At 51.7% G+C, this 17,410-nt stretch overlaps 1 protein-coding gene across 2 annotated transcripts in view; it reads right to left on the minus strand.

Moving 5' to 3' along the window:
• The window catches only part of PAN3 (poly(A) specific ribonuclease subunit PAN3), a 2,094,753-nt gene that overhangs the window by 956,052 nt on the left and 1,121,291 nt on the right, over window positions 1-17,410 (minus strand). The window lies entirely within an intron of this gene.

The following is a 17,410-nucleotide window of genomic DNA, read 5'->3' on the forward strand; positions in this document are numbered from 1 at the left end:
CTGGGAAGAGGAGCGGGACGCCTGGCGGTAAGTAGAAGAGCCACCGCTGGATCCCTTAGAGGCTCCCCGTCTGCCTCCGGAGCTCAGAAAAGGCCGCCGTTGTTGAAGGACTCCTAGGGCTTTGGCTGCTTCCGTGTCCGTCTTGATGGCCTGGAGGGACTCATCCACCGTCTTTCCAAACAGGTTGTTGCCGTCAAACGGCATGTCCAACACTCTGGTCTGGACGTCCTGGCGAAAGTCTGTCGCCTTGAGCCATCCTCGTCCGAGGCAAACCTCGTTGCCCAGTTGGCGAAATCCGGTATCGGCAATGTCCGTTGCCACCGTTATGGCGTGATCCAACGCCACCTCGCCTTCCTGCAGAATCTGTAGGGCCTCGCCCTCTTGTCGTCCGGTAGGAAGTCTAGCAGAGGTGCTATCTTGAACCAAAGCTCCCTGTCGTAACGGGCCACAATCGCTAAGGCATTGGCCGCCATAATCGTCGTCGCCGCAGACAAGATGACTCGTCGTCCCATGGAGTCCAACTTCTTGCCCTCGCTGTCCGGCGGGGAAGGGGAAGTTGAAGCCGCCGCACCCGCTGCTTTCTTCTTGGCCGCTGCTGAGACGACAGAGTCCGGCGTGGGCTGGGCCCTGAGGCACAAGGGGGCGGCATCGGGGACCCGGTACTTCTTCTCGTACCTGTCCCTTTTGGCGGGTGTCGTAGAAGGGTTCTTCAGGATAGCCAGCCCCTCGTCCCAGATGTCGTCGAGCAACGGCACCACAGAACAAGTTACTTTCTTACCTGGTAACGTTCTTTCGATGGGATGGTCCGACGACGTATTCCATATCTATGACATGTAATCACCACAGCTGTGCTGCTTCGGAAACTTTTTCGGCGTCTGCTTCCTGCGTCGATGACGTCGATGCGCCGTCGTCGAGGACCTCCTCCGACGTCCGACGTCATCCGATGTGATAAGTAGGACGCACGACGCCCATAGCCTCAGTTGTAGTTTTTTCCCCCAGAACGTGTGACATAAGTCAACTACCAGTCAGACACAAAGCCTTGCGGAACGTAAGCTGCAATCGCAAAAGAAATTCTGTAGCGGGGAAGGCAGGGCGGGAGCGATATGGAATACGTCGTCGGACCATCCCATCGAAAGAACGTTACCAGGTAAGAAAGTAACTTGTTCTTCGAGGGGATTGGGTCCTCCGATGTATTCCATATCTATGACAGACTCCCAAAGCAGTACCAAAGCGAGGAGGGAAAGAATTTAGAATCAAAATGTAGAATAGCCAATGAAATAGCAGAGCAAAGGACCGCCTTGCCAAAGGCCAGATCCTGTGCTCGGATGGAATCAAGGGAATAGTGACGTACAAATGTATGTACTGAAGCCCAGGTGGCTGCATCACAGATGTTGCGAATAGGAACACCCCTCTGCAGGGCAGTAGACGCAGCCATACCCCTGGTAGAATGGGCCCGCAAGCCAGCCGGTGGGTCCTTACCCGCCAAACGGTACCACTCCGAGATGGCCAAAATAATCCAGCGAGACAAAGTCTGTTTCGTCACAGCTTGCCCCAAACGCTTTCCAGCGTAACCAATAAAGAGTTGATCATCCACTCTGACCCGGGACATGCGTGAAACATAAAAGCTTAAAGCTCTCCTAGGATCAAGCCTATGGAGCCTCTCCTCTTCCTTACCAGGATGCGGAGGAGGATAGAATGCCGGAAGAACAACCTTCTGGGCCAAATGAAATTCCGTCACTACCTTCGGAAGAAAAGAAGGACGAACTCTAAGGACAACCCTGTCCTTGTGAAATACAGTGAAGGGAGGCTTAACTGAAAGTGCCTGTAACTCACTCACTCTGCGAGCGGAAGTAACCGCAACTAAAAACACAGTTTTCAGAGTGAATAGCCTCAAAGGGCAAGAATGTAAAGGCTCAAACGGAGCACCCATAAGAAACTTAAGAACCAGGTTTAAATCCCAACCGGGCACCAGGAAAGGTGACGGAGGGAACACATTAGTGAGCCCTTTCAGGAACTGTGAAATCAAAGGGATTTTAAAGTAAGAACACTCTTCAGACGAGCGCTTAAAGATGGACAGCGCCGCCAGGTAACCCTTAACGGTACCCACTTGCAAGCCCCTGTGGGCCAAAGAAAGTAAAAAGGAAAGAACCATGGGGATGTCACATGCAAAAGGATCCACATTCTGAACCCTGCACCAGTCGCAGAACTTACGCCAACGGCAACGGTACAGAGACTTTGTTGCCGGTCTTCGGGCCGAAAGCAACACCTCCATCACGTCCTCAGGGAGGTCCCAATCCTTATACCTCAACCTTTCAGAAGCCAAGCGTGAAGGTTGAGGGAACTGACCTCTGGATGGAGAACCTGACCCCCCTCCCGTGAGAGCAGATCGTCTCGGTAGGGAAGACGACGTGGAGGGCAGATGGATAAGTCGAGAAGGTCCGGGTACCACGTCCTCCGAGCCCACGCCGGGGCAATGAGGATCATCCGGGAACCGAACTTCCGTAACCTCTGCAGCACTTTCGGGATGACGGGGACTGGAGGAAACGCGTACAGCAGCGGGAATGACCACTCCACCACGAACGCGTCTCCTAAGGCTCCTTATGGAGGAAATTCCCGCGAGCAAAACCTTTCGCACTTCCGGTTGACACTGGAGGCGAAGAGATCCACTTGAGGGGTCCCCCAAAGGGCGAAGATCTCCAGGAGAATCTCCTGAGCCAACTCCCACTCGTGAGAGATCGTGCTCTGCCTGCTCAGAGCGTCCGCCGTCACGTTTTCGGCTCCGGCCAGATGAACTGCCGAGATCGAAACTTCCTGCTGGATGGCCCAGAAATCGAGCTGCATCGTCTCTCTGCACAGAGGAAGTGACCCTGCCTCCCCCTTTTCGTTGAGGTAGTGCATGGCCACTGTGTTGTCCGTCAGGATCAGGACATTCTTCCCCCGCACAGACGGCAGAAAAGCCTTCAGGGCTAGCCTGACGGCCCTCAGCTCCAACAGATTGATATGGAGTCTGGACTCCGACGGAGACCAACGACCGCTGACTGTCAGCCCGTTGGCATGAGCTCCCCATCCCGTGAGGGATGCATCCGTCACGATCGTCACCTCCGGCCAGGGAAGCCAAAATGGAGCCCCCTTCATCAAGTTGCCTTCGACGGCCCACCACAGAAGGTCCCGGGCGACCGAGGACGGCACCTGAAACGGGTCCGACATCCTGCCGGAGGACTGTGACCATTGCTTCTTGAGTGCCCACTGCAAAGATCTCATCCGCAGGCGAGCCTCTGGCACCAGAAGAATGCAGGATGCCATGAGGCCGAGCAACCTCAAGAACTCGAACGCTGGGAGCGTCTGGGCATGCTGAAACTTGTGCACCATCTGCTGAATGTGAAGAGCCCTCAACTGGGGAGGAAAACACTGCCCCAGGGAAGTGTCGAGCACTGCTCCGATGTACTGGAGCCGCTGTGTTGGCGTCAAATGGGACTTATTTAAATTGAGGGAGAAGCCCAGCCTGTGAAGGGAGCGACAGGTGATCGATAGATGATCCAGGACTTGCTTGGGAGAGCTCCCCCTGATCAACCAATCGTCCAGGTAGGGGTAGACGTGAATCCCACCTTGCCTGAGATGCGCTGCCACCACCACCATGAGCTTGGTGAAAACCCTCGGGGCGGAGGTCAATCCGAACGGCAGGACCCGAAACTGAAAGTGCGAGTCGCCAACCGCGAACCTCAGGTACTTCTTGTGCTTGGGATGGATCGGCACATGGAAGTAAGCATCCTTGAGGTCGAGTGACACCAACCAGTCCTGAAGCTGAAGGGCCTGGAGGACTTGAGAGAGAGTAACCATCTTGAACTTGTCCTTCCTGAGGAGTTTGTTCAAACCGCGCAAGTCCATGATGGGTCTCAATCCCCCGTCTTTCTTCGAAACCAAAAAATAAGGGGAATACCATCCCTTGTTCCTCTCCGCTACAGGCACCAGTTCTATGGCGCCTTTCTCCAGCAGGGCTTGAATTTCCTGCGCAAGGAGCGGATCCGGACTCTGCAAAGAGAGGTTCCCCGGTGGATTGTCGCGAGGCCTGTGCTGAAAAGGAAGACAGTAGCCGTGGGTTATGATCTCCAGAACCCACACATCTGAAGTAATGGCTTGCCACTCTACAAGATGCTGCGCCAGCCTTCCCCCAACCGGCGAACCATGGGACATGGCCTCACGACTGAGTGGGAGCGGCTGCGGCGTTACCTGAGGGCAAAGAGGCAACTGCCCGAGCGGCCTTGGCACCACGGGTACCCTGTCGTCCACCTCTGGTACCCCTGCGTTGGCCTCTTTGACTGCCAGCTCCTCTCGCTTTACTGAAGGAGGAGTAATAGCGAAAGGAACCACCCCTCCACAGCTGTCCCCTAGGACGAAAAGGCGGAGGTTGGCGAACTGCAGCGCCCAACGACTTCGCTGCAGCTTTTGAGGTCTGCAACCTCTCAAGGCTCTCGTCAGCCTTGCTGCCAAAAAGGTGTTCACCATCAAAGGGCATGTTGAGGAGCCGGGACTGCACATCAGGCGCAAACCCCGACTTCCGCAACCACGCAAACCTGCGTATCACGGTGCTCGCCGCCATGGACCTACTGACGCATTCAGCTAAGTCCAAACCCGACTGAACGGACTCACACATGGCATCCTTACCATCCTGGACCATAGCAAGGAAACCATCCCGTTCATCCCCTTCGGGAACATGTTCAGCCGCTAACGCAACACAGTTCCACAGAGTGTGCGTGAAACGTGACAAGGCACAAATGGAGTTGGCCGCCTGAAGCGCCATACCACCAGAAGAAAACACTTTCTTCGCCCAGCCATCAAAACGTTTGTCGTCCCTATCAGGAGGGATGGTAGGGTACGACGCCTGCTTCGCCGGGGCCGTGGCCGCCTGCACCACCAAACTCGCCGGAGTGGGGTGCCTGGTCAAGTAGCAGGGGTCGCCACTGGCTGGACGGTATTTTCGCGACAAGGATCAGCCCACCGTCGGGAGACTCTCCGGAGCAGTCCAAGCCGCCACCACCCTTCTCTGTAAAGCCATATGGAACGGCAGAACCGGGTCAGTTGGGGGACCAACATCAAGGATGTCTGTCAGATCATCCTGCACAAACTCCCCTGGGGGAGCAGACCATCCCAAGTACTCAGAAACCCAGCCATAAGGCGCCGGTACGAGGAATCAGCATGAGACCCAGGCTCAGGCCTACAAAACTCCACCTCCGGAGAGGTGTCCAGTCCACTGGCATCATGCAGTGACTGTCTCAACTCGTCAAACTGACAATGGCCCGAGACAATGTCATCCGGAACCTGACTAGGAACCAGGCCATCAGAATCCTCATCCGCCTCTGAAATATAGTCAAGGTGGCGAAAAGAAGGCACTCGAGAGTGCTTGCTCTTAACCAGAGCCTTCCTAGGGGGTCCACCCGTGCCCTGGGGTACCTCCGACACTAAAGGCGTCGATGGCGTCGAGCGAATCGGCGCCAGCATCGAGAGAACCGGCATCGGCACCGAGAGGATCGGCGTCGAGGAAATCGGCGTCGACGTCAGATGCAGCGCCTCCAGAATCGGTGGCGTCGACACAGCCCTCGAGGCCAGAGCCCCGAGCGTGTCCCTCGACGACCTGAGCGTCGACAACTTCCTCGGAGCCAGAGCCTCGAGAAAGCCTGTCGACGCCCTCGACGCCACAGATGTCGAAGCCTTCTTCGAAGACCTCACAGGTGCACACGGTCTCGAACGCGTCGAGGACCGGGACCTGGAACGGGTACGTCGAGAACGAGTCCCCTTGTCCGAACGGGACCTCTCCCGTGACTCGTGCCGACCACTCCTGCGAGCGGTGTCTCTCGACCTCACACGACCGACCCCACTCGAGGGCGCGGACGGCTGAGTACCCTGCGACTCAAGAATCGCCAACATCTGCTTCCCGAAGGAAGCCCATTCCTCCGGCGTCGCACGGCCCGAGGGGTAAGCGACGTGCCGGGCAGAGCCCTCCGAAGAGGACCTGGAAGACGACCGACGTCGGCGCTTCCGAGAATGCCTCGAAGAGGCAGAGGAGTGGCGAGACCGGCTCCTAGAAGGAGACCCACGAGACTTCCGACGATGACACGGAGAGTCACCCCTCGAATCATCCGTCGAAAGCCCCGCAGACTTCGACTTCCGGGGCTTGGACACCCGACCTACCGACAACAACTTCTTACGTTCGCGTAAGGCTTTGGACGTGAGCGACTGGCAGTCGATACAGTCATCCGTGTCGTGGGCCTCCCCGAGGCACCAGAGGCAGGTGTCGTGCGAGTCCGTCACCGACATCTTGGACCCACACTCCCCACACTTCTTGAAACCCGGACGCGGGGTCGAAGACGAAGTAGACATCTTCAGAAGGATTTTCACAAACGAACAGGTTCGAAGAACCGAGAAGAACAGAACTCCAAAGAGTCGAGGCGTTTAAACCGAGAAACACGAAGCAACACGTTCGCGGAAAAAACGGAACTGAGGCTATGGGCGTCGTGCGTCCTACTTATCACATCGGATGACGTCGGAGGAGGTTCTCGACGACGGCGCATCGACGTCATCGACGCAGGACGCAGGAGCCGAAAAAGTTTCCGAAGCAGCACAGCTGTGGTGATTACATGTCATAGATATGGAATACGTCGGAGGACCCAATCCCCTCGAAAGGTCTTTCTCTTGGCCTCTCGTCGTTGGTAAAGAAAACCTTCCTTTTTCTGTTCCTCAGGACAGAGCTGGAAGAGCTTGGATGCCCTGGCTATCATGGCGTGAAAAGAGGCAATTTCGTCGGGCGGAGAGGCCCGAGGGGGGGGTGATGACGGGATGTCCGTTGTATCATCGCCGCCGTCGTAGTCCGTCCCCGTCGCTGTATCCGTCGCCGTATCCTCCCGAGGGTCCGGCGAGGGGTCCACAGGCCTCGCGGGCACGAAGTGCAGCGCAGGGTGGACTCGCCTCCGCTTGTTCGGAGGGCTTCCCAACGGTCCTGGTTCTGAATCCGCCGTCGAGGTCCTTGGTAACCTCGTCCTTATCTCAGTACATAAGGATTGGATCGCCAACAAAAAGCCGCCGAGCTATCCTGGGGCTCGGGTAATGGCTGCGACGGATGGGATGGCTGCTCCACTGGGCCCTCGTCGTCGCCAACATCGCTATCTTCGATCACATCAGCGGGAACCTTCCCCTGGGACCGAACCTTCTCGAACCTCTTGTTGAGGCCTACGAACCGCTCATTGAGGCCTTTCACGGTTTCCACCGGATCCTCCTCGGAGGCTGAATCCGAGTCCGTAATGTCCACCGCCCCCCCAGCCCTCTATTTCCACCGGGGTCTTCACGGGGGTCTTAACAATGGTCTGGAAAGAGGATTCCCTCCGCGGTGGCAGGGAAACTCTGGGCCCTGAGGCCGCCTCCACTGGCGTAGCCTCTGCCGGCTTCGCCAGGGCCGCTGCAACAACCTTGATAGAGGCCTTTGCCGGTTGGATCAAGGCTCTCACCACCTTAGGTGCGTCCTGGGCCTTTGCTTTGGTGGGAGGGTCATCTCCTCGCTCCCCCTCGGCTCCCTTCGAGATCGACCGGGGCCTCTCCAGAAGCTTACCCGGGTTCTCGGACTTCCTCTTCCCCGAACCAGAGCGATGGCTCGTGGTTGATCATGCCGGGGAAGTCGCGCCCTGCCTGGCAGCCGAGGAGCCTGACTTTTCGGCACTCCCAGTGCCCGCGGACTCGCGGTGCTTGGCCTTCTGTTGGGCCCCCGTCGCCGGGGCACCCTCGCAGGACTTAGAAGGCCGCTCAGACTTTTTCTTCGTCTTCTCACCTGCTATGCCCTTCTCCAGCCAGGCGGCGAGGCGGGAACGACGATCTTGCTTGGTCCGTTCCGCAGGTTCTTGCAGAACGCACAGTCCTTCTCCACGTGCGTCTTATCCTCATGAAGTCAGGAGAGACATCTCGAATGCTCGTCCTCCTTGAAAACATTTTGCAATCCGCATCCTGGGCAGCTCCTGAACAGCTTGAATTCGGGCGTCGAGCTTCCCTTGTCCTGGGCCATGTCCGTTGAGGTAGGCCACAGATCTTCTGGAATCCTCCAAGAAGCGTAACTCGACGAAAACTTCACCCTTGAGGGGCATAGAAGAATTCCGAAACGGGTCCCCGTTATCCGAAGTATAAACGGTGGAGCTTGAGGCTCGATAAAACCGAAAAAATGAGAAACTTCTCCTGAAAAAGCACGAAAACGCAGTATAAGCTCGAGAGCTAAAGCACGAGGACTCCCAACACTTGAACGTGCAGTAAAAATCGGAGGATGGCTGCCAGGGGAGGGGCTTAGGGAGAGGGCAGTCATTGGCTGGGGGCAGTATGACCCAGAGATCAGTGATTGGTTACTACTAAGAAAGACAGATCAGAAACGAAACTGATACTGATTTTTTCTTTACCGAGGATTCCCAGCCTGACGACGGGGAATATTCATGAGCATGTGAATCCATGTCAGACCCCATGCTGGAGAAAAGAGGGCGCCAATGGGCTAATCATTGGCAGACCTCAGCAGATTAAGGTAGTTGGTTCTGAATTTCGGAAAGGGCTGCTCTTCACGTAGAGGGTTTGGCAGAGAGTTCCATAATTGGGCCGCTTGAACCAGGAAGCTGCTACCCCCCGCCCTAGATAGCCTGAATCTAGGAATGATGAGGCTATTGGCATTAGATGTTCTGGCGGGCGCGTTTGGTTTCTTTTTGTGAGTTTATTACAGAGATAGCTTAGTGCTGCATTGTTCAGGGCTTTGTGAACCAAGGATGCTACTTTTAGGTGGATTTTGTTTTGGGTGGACAGCCAGTTGTTTTGACGCCTGATCTTTGAAATATGCGATCTTTTAGGCACACCGAGGGCGGCTTGTAGGGCATTGTTTTGTAGAATTTGAATTCGGTGGGTGATGAATTTATTTGCTCCAATGTAGAGGGCATTGCAATAGTCGAGCCTCGAGAGGATTAGTGCTCTCGCTAGGATAAGGCAGTTGTCAGAAAGAAAGTGCTTGCCTGCTCTAATAAGTTTGCATGTGTAGGCAGTGGTCGAGGCCAATGACTTCACCTGCTTGTCGAAGGAGAGGGTGGCGTCCAGATAGAAGCCAAGTGTCTTCACGTCTTTAGATACCTTGATGATATTCCCATCAATTTCAAATGAGGTATCGTCCTGGCTAAGTTTTTTGATGTTAGAATGGTTCCCTAGGATGATCAACTCTGTTTTATCATCGTTTAGGCATAGACCGTGTGTATCCATCCATGCCTGGACAATGATATACACCCTATTCACCAAGGCCAAATCCTTGTCGTAATCCCCGGAAAGTGGGAGGAGAATCTGGGTATCATCTGCATAGTGTAGGAGATACCGAGATGGTGCAGATCAAAAAGGGGCTTAGTGAATATGTTGTAAAGAGTCGGGGAGATACACGAGCCCTGAGGAACTCCGCACCGGATGGGGATTGGGTCAGCCGCTGCCGATGGGGAGAACCCCCTCATAATCCTGTCACTAAGAAAGGTTTAAATCAAAGTTATGGCCTCTCTGGAGAAATGTGCAGCAGAGTCTAAATGGCTGCAAAGTACCCCATGGTCCACGAGGTCAAATGCCGCCGAGAGGTCCAGCAGCAAGAGGAGAGCCATTTTTCCCTTATCTCTTAGTTCATCTATTTGTGCCTTTATATCAATGAGGGCAGTCTCTGTGCCTGTTGGGGACGGAAGCCTGATTGATGCTCTCCTAAGAGTTTAAGTTGTTCCCGAAAACCTTGGATTTGATTATAGGCAATCTTATCCAAGATTTTAAGCAGGAAGGGGACTGTCGTAATGGGACGGTAGTTTGTGGGAATAAGAGGGTCTAACCTTTGCTTTTTGAGCAGTGGTAGTACCCAGGATTGTTTTAGATTGGTGGGCACCGTGCCAGATGTGAATGATGAGTTGACAAGTTTGGCAATAAACCGGGAGCGATCCCTAGCAGCATCTTTTATAAGCTCGGCAGGGCAGGAGTCGCCCTGGCAGTTTGACGGCTTAAGAGAGAGGATGACTTTCTCCACCTCAAGAATAGAGGTTTTAGAGAATGAGAACCATATAGCTGGGTCCCGAGCCTTTGGGGCAAGGTCTATAATGGAGTTGTTAGTCTTAGATGGTTGAGTAAGGGAGGCTTTCTTTTTGGCTATTTTCCTTTGGAGTAAGGACATTTTATTTGATAAGGCTTGCTGAATGTCGGAGCACCAAGTTTTATCTTTGTGCATATATCTGGGATGGGGATGGGTGACTCTAGTTCCTTGAGGATGGTGAACAGTTCCCTCATGCTCGAGTTGGCGTTGGAGATGCGCTTATTGAAAGACTTTTGTTTGGCCAAATGGATTTCTTTTTTATACAGGGAGGAGATTTCTGTAAGTTTCATTTTATGATCTACTGAGGGGGTAAGCCTCCATGCTGTTTCGCAACTCCTCTTAAGTAGTCGCAGATCCTTTAATTCAGGGGTAAACCATTTGTTTAGGTGAGATTTGGGTTTACTTTGAGTTTCAGAGGTGCGATGTTGTTGAGGGTGGTTAACATAATTTTGTTATACTTATTAACTAATGTTTCTGGGTCTACATGATCCTCTAATCCATTGAGGGTAGGTAGAATGGCCGGGATCACTTTATCTCTGGTGATGCTCTTTTTATTTCTTGTTGGGCAAGGCGGGGCCATGATAGAAGCAGGTGGAGATGGTCTGGAGGTAGATAATTCAAATGACAGGAAGAAATGGTCTGTCCAAGGTTGAGGGATGATGGCTTTAATATTGGCAGTACAGTTGTAGTCTACTAGCCAATCGAGGATTCTTCCTTTATTGTGGGTGGGTTCTAGAGTTTTTTGCGTCATACCCAGTTTGGAGAGGGAATTGGCAATGATGGTAGCATTTTTGTCTGAAGGGTCATTGAAGCCCAAATTGAAGTCCCCTAGGACAGTAGTTGAGAGGAAGTTTTAAGGTTGTTGGAGAGTAAGTTGTGGATATCCTCCTCGAAGGTCCCTATGGGACCAGGTGGTCTGTAGATGAGGTGGATAGTCAGTGTTTGGGGACTAGCTAGTGGGAGTTTAATGGGTAGCAATTCACATGAGTCGGATGCTATTGTAGGTGAGATTCTCATACCTAGACTAGTCTTTGCGATGATAGCAATAACGCCACCGCGCATATTGATTCTGTCTTGCCCGAGTATAGTGAAATCTTCTGGGATAGCTAAGGAGACTAAGGGTCCTGATACGTCGTACAGCCAAGACTCCGTAATAGCGATGAAGTCCAAGTTGTCGAGTACTATCAAATCGCAGATGTCTGTGGCATGTGCTGTCAGTGTTCTGGCATTTATTAATCCCCCCTTTTGAGGGGGTGGGAGGGCTATTGAATGAGACGGTTCAATTTTGGTATAGGTAGGAAGAAGTCTCCTGTTATTGAGATGGGCGATGTTAGCCTTATGGGTGTTAGATCTGTTGTTGGTAGGAGGTAGGGTTCTAGTCAAAGGCTCATGGAGTTTCGAGAGTCTAGCTCTAAGCCTGGAACTTCTACGGAGTAGACTACATGGGTTGCTAGGAAACTCAGTTGAGGGACTAAGATCCAGGTGTTCCATACTGGTATTGGTAGAGAGGATGTCATTGTAGGATTATTTAGGGGTCTCATAAGCGCTGTAGGGAGGCTACTGTCCTCTCTATGGTGGATGCAGATTAGAAGTAAGTACAATAGCAGGCTGCAGAGTATGCTACTCATGATGTGGGACTAAATTCCAGTAAACAAGATGGGCTGGGTAGGCAGCTTTAGATGGGCAGAGGATAGCATAGGCTCAGTAAGCTACAATGACTAATGTTCAAATAGCATGAGCTAAATTGCACAAAGGCACAGTAGGCTGCAATGACTAGAATATGCAGAGGCATAGTGGGCTGCAGTGACTAAAATATGCAAAGGCACAGTGGGCATAGATCAGCATAGGCAATGACTAAATTACACAAATGCACAGTGGGCATAAATCAGCATAGGCAATTACTAAATTACACAAAAGGCAAGGCACAGTGGGCATGGATTAGCATAGGCAATGACCAAGTTGCACAAGGCACAATGGGCATAGATCAGCATAGGCAATGACTAAATTACACAAATGCACAGTGGGCATTACACAAAAGCACAGTGGGCATTACACAAAAGGCACAGTGGGCATGGATCAGCATAGGCCGTGACTAAGTTGCACAAAGGCACAGTGGGCATGGATCAGCATAGGCAATGACTAAATTACACAAAAGCACAGTGGGCATTACACAAAAGGCACAGTGGGCATGGATCATCATAGGCAATGACTAATTTACACAAATGCACAGTGGGCATTACACAAAAGGCACAGTGGGCATGAATCCGCATAGGCAATGGGTAAATTACACAAAAGACACAGTGGGTATAGATCAGCATAGGCCATGACTAAGTGCACAGAGGCATAGGCAATGACTAAGTTGCGCAAAGGCACAGTGGGCATAGATCAGCATAGGCCATGACTAAGTTGCATAAGGCACAATGGGCGTAGATCAGCACAGGCAATGACTAAGTTGCACAAAAGCACAGTGGGCATAGATCAGCATAGGCAATGACTAAATTACACAAAAGGCACAGTGGGCATGGATCAATATAGGCAATGACTAAATTCCACAAAGGCACAGTGGGCAATATTCAGCAGAGGCAGTGTGCAATGTTCAGGTTAGGCTTGCAGGCTAACCCAAGACATTGGCTGGGCGAGGGGATAGCACGGCGTGGATCCCAATTGATCTTTAGTGGGTAGTCATAGTTCCCTTATGTAGAGGCTAGTTTCAGCACAGGTGGGGGGGGATCTTAGTGAAGCAGAGCGGACATTATAGCGTGGCTAGCCACATGCATTAGGACTGTAAAGCTGCAAGGTAGTGGGCAGGGGCAAATCAGCACATCTTACAGAAGTGCAAAGGTTGTAGAGTGACCCTTTGTAAGTGAGTGGCAAATAAGTCGCAAATGTACGGATTTCTGGTTTCCCTGCTTAGAGTGCAAGAAAAAGCCTCAAGGCTTACCGTGGATATGTGGGCCCCTCATGGCGGAAGGCAAGGTTCCTTGCGGGGTGTCTTTGGGAAGCAGGAACAAAGGAGTAGGCCGTGCCGCCCATGCGCCGAATAGGGGCAAAACAGGGCCCTTAGCCGCGGCCCTTTGCGGGAAGGGCTGCAGCCGGCTTCTTCCGCCTGCCGGCGTTTGCGTGCAATTAAAAAGCACAACAGTTACTAGGCAACGGTGCTTGTTGCATTCTGGCTCGTGTAGGCGGCCATTACAGGAACAGGATTACCACGGCTGAAATGCTAGTGGATCTTAATGGTACACAGTGAGAAACACGTGTTGCAGGGCGCCGCTTCAGGAAATCTAACCTGATTTTACAGGCTAGGCGTTAGCACGCGAACTCCAGCATCGGGTGTGTCATCTGTTTGGCGGTGGGATGAGGCTGACCTGGGACCTGCATCAGACTTGCAGCTCTTGGCCTTTGAGGTCACCTCACCCGTGGGAGTCCAAGATAGGGACTTGGACATCTTTCCAGAGGGAGAGCACTCTTCAGACCGGCCTGTCCTGGACAAAGCATGACCCTGCTCGGAACACAGGGCAGAGGTCTTGTTCGAATTTAGCCATGCAGCCAGCCTGCTATGCCTGTCTTTCGTCTTCTTCGAAAAGCCCAGTATTATCTTGCACTCCACTTCCTTGTGGTTCGGGTGCAGGCAGTAAAGACATCGTAGATGTTTGTTCTCCACAAAAACATTCCGTAGTCCACATTTGGTGCAGGACCTGAAGAGGGTCCTTCCCTCCTCTGTGAGAAACCTGAAGGTGTGTCCCTAGCTGGCCCCCGAGTATCTGTCATCCAGGTGGCCGGGACACGGCCAACCCTATTGGATCCAGTTCCATGGGGTGGACCAGTGAGGGAGGATCACCTGGATGGGGGGTCCTCAGGGAGTGAGACACTGACGGGTGAGACGCGGTATCCCCCTTCCTTCAACACCTTTTTCCAACCCTACCACATAGGACATTCAAAACCACCCCCCACCCCCACTTTAAAGGCACAAACACTTTTGCACAATACACTAGAGAACGGACTAACACCAGAACACTTTACCTGACATGCTCCAATGCAAGGGGTCAGGCAATTGATCAGAATCGCACACACCTGACGGCCCTTTCCATTCCCCACAGGGATAAAAGATAAAAGGTGGAGGAAGCGATAACAGTACAAGCAAGACAGACCGCACAGCGAGACAGCTATCCAGGTATGGCAGTTCAAGAGGAGGAAAAAGGCGGCGAATATTGAGAGGCTAACAAGAAGAGACACGCCCTTGCCCTTTCCCGCAGACCCGCGAAACCTTCGCAGAGGGAATTGTAAGAACAAAGACAATAGCCCAAGTGTGCTGCAACAGATGGCAACGGTACACAAAGCGTGTCAACGCTGATAAGCGGGAGCAAGGGAAACTCCTGCTACCGCGGTACTGGCCTTGGCTCCAGTTACGGAGAAAGCCAAGCAGTTCATCACAGCCGGTGAGTTGAGGGCAGAGACTTTAAGAACCGGGCTGTGTTGAATGAGAATCGCAAAGTGGCAAGTTTGAACCAAGTTCAATGAATTGTGAAGAATGTTAAGGGGGAGACCAGCTGCAGAGGGAAATTGACACAACGTGGGTGCTAACTCGAGACACACTGGTCGATCCCCGTGTGAAGGAAAACTACAGAAACCAGAAGGCCGTAGGAGAGCTGCCAAGTTAGGTCAAAGTGGTAATACAGGAGGTCAAGCAAAATCCCTGTACAGTCGAAAGTCTTTCATCTACAAAATAAAAAAAGCAAGGGAAGTGAATCCCGTAACCATTTGAGAATGTGAAGTTGGTAAGAGCGAACCCGACCGAGGGATGCTGACGAGAAAGGGCCAATTCTAAAGTCTCAGGAAACAGTGTGTTGACAAGAGTAAACCCGGCCGCGGGATGTCCACTGGAACTGTTTAAAAAGACATTAAGATTTGTGAAAGAGGGATCTACGCCCGGAAGAGTGGGATTTAGGGGTGAAGAATCCTCACCCTAGGTAAAACCAAGAAACACACTTATTTCGATAAAGGACCTTTTGTTTTGTTATTTGAACACGTTAGGCCCTCCAAGGCAAAAGACTTTCTAGGGAAACGAAACTTGGCCATCAAGGCCCCTGATAAGCTGGAACAGAACTATCGACTCGTGCCGAAGCTCGAGTGTGTGCTGTGCTCCAAGATCCCACCTTACCCCGTACTTAAAACGTGGGGAAGGAAGACCGAAGCTGCCGCATCCGGATATATTATTTGAGAACACTTCTTTCTTTTCTTGAAAACTATCCTGCAGCACTTTTTCTATCATCTGTGAGGTTTGGCAATAGGTTTCTTGGTACAGGCCTGTTTATTTTAACACAATGCTACTACTACTGCCTTATTTTCATTTGATGGTCGACGGTTGCTCCCATCTTGGATTCAGGGTTAGTTTAGGCGTTTTTCCACCCTGCAAACATTGTTCAATAAATACCCTTTAACTGTGATCACTTGTGTCTATCTTTACTGTTGCCACCATGAGTTCCTCACACCTCTTATGGTCTGAGGGCGCGAAGTAGGCCCAAAATGGCCTTCAAGAAATCTTCGCCCTTGAGGGGCACGAAACTTCAACAATGGATCCCCGTTGCCGGCAGATGAGGAAAAGAGCACACAAGCTCTTGAAAACAAAAAAACAACCTTTTACGTGAAAAAACACGGAAAAAAGCATACAATAGCTCGCAGAGCAATTCGAGGACTCCCAACACTGAAGCGTGCAGTAAAAATCTGAAGATGGCTGCCAGAGCAGGGCTTAGGGAGAGGACTGTCATTGGTAGAGGGCAGTATGACCCCAGCCCACAGTTATTGGTTTAGAAGAGAAGAACAAGTTACTTCTTACTTGGTAACTTTCTTTCGATGGGATGTTCCTCCGACGTATTCCTTATCTTGATAGATCATCTCCAGCTTGTTGGCCTTGGAATTTTGTTTTCAGTAGAGGGCGCTGCGCGTCGACATCCCTCGAGCCGATGTCCCTCGACAGCCTCCGTATCGGCGCCGACGTCATCATGCGTATAAATAGATTCGCGCAGCGGCCGTTGCTCAGTTCCGTTTTGACGTTAACAGTTGCTTTACATGAATTGGTTATTGACCCTTAAGGAGCGTAAGCTGTAACCACAAGGGAAGCTTTACTGAGGGGATGGATGGGAGGGGCGATAAGGAATACGTCGGAGGAACATCCCATCGAAAGAACGTTACCAGGTAAGAAGTAACTTGTTCTTCGAAGGGATTGTGTCCTCCGACGTATTCCTTATCTTTGATAGACTCCCATAGCAGTGGTGTGTAATTGGAGGTGGGAGTAAAATTGCCATGTTTCCCTTCAAGAATGAACAAGTGCAACACAGCTTTGCCAAATCTAGTCTCTTGGCTAGAGGAGGAATCCTGGTTGTAAAATCTTGTGAAGATATGTGCAGACGACCATGTGGCAGCAGCACATATGTCTCGAATCGGTACCCCTCTTTGGAGGGCCGAAGAGGCTGAGATACCCCTGGTTGAATGAGCCCTAAGATTTTGAGGAGGCTCTTTCCCTGCCAGTTTGTAACATTCCAGAATGGCCAAAATAATCCATCTGGAAATGGTCTGTTTTGTTACCGGTAATCCCAATTTGTGCCTTGAGTAACCTACGAACAGTTGGTCTGCTTGCCTAATCCTAGCAAGTCTGCTGATGTAAAAGCTCAAAGCCTGCCTTGGGTCCAGCCTATGTAGCCTTTCTTCCTCTTTCCCCGGATGGGGAGGGGGATAAAATGAAGGTAAGGTAATCTTCTGAGTGATGTGGAATTCAGAAACCACCTTTGGAAGGAAATTAGGCTTCACTTGTAGGACAACTTTGTCTTTATGAAAAATTGTATGAGTGGGTTTACAAGATAGAGCTTGTAATTCGCTCACCCTCCTAGCAGAAGTCAATGCCACTAATAGGACAGTTTTAAGGGTCAGAAACCTTAGCGAACAAGAGTGGAGTGGTTCAAAAGGAGTACCCATCAGGAAATTTAAGACTAAATTTAAGTCCCATAAGGGAACTTGGAATGGTCTTGGAGGATAGACAGTGGTTAATCCCTTCAGAAATTGTATTACTAATGGTAACTTGAAATACAATGTTTCCTCTGCAGTGCGCTTGAAGATCAATAGCGCTGCAAGATAGTCCTTGATCGTGCCAACCTGAAGGCCCGAATTTGCCGAATAGAGTAGAAAAGATAACACCGTTGGTGTACCACATGAAAAGGGGTCGATATTCTTTTCTCTACACCAGCTGCAAAATTTGTTCCAACGGCAGCGGTATAAAGTCTTTGCTGCTGGCCTTCTTGCCGAAAC

Source organism: Ambystoma mexicanum, chromosome 7q, assembly GCF_040938575.1.
Source record: "Ambystoma mexicanum isolate Mex_15411 chromosome 7q, UKY_AmexF1_1, whole genome shotgun sequence".
In the NCBI taxonomy this organism is placed as follows: domain Eukaryota; kingdom Metazoa; phylum Chordata; class Amphibia; order Caudata; family Ambystomatidae; genus Ambystoma; species Ambystoma mexicanum.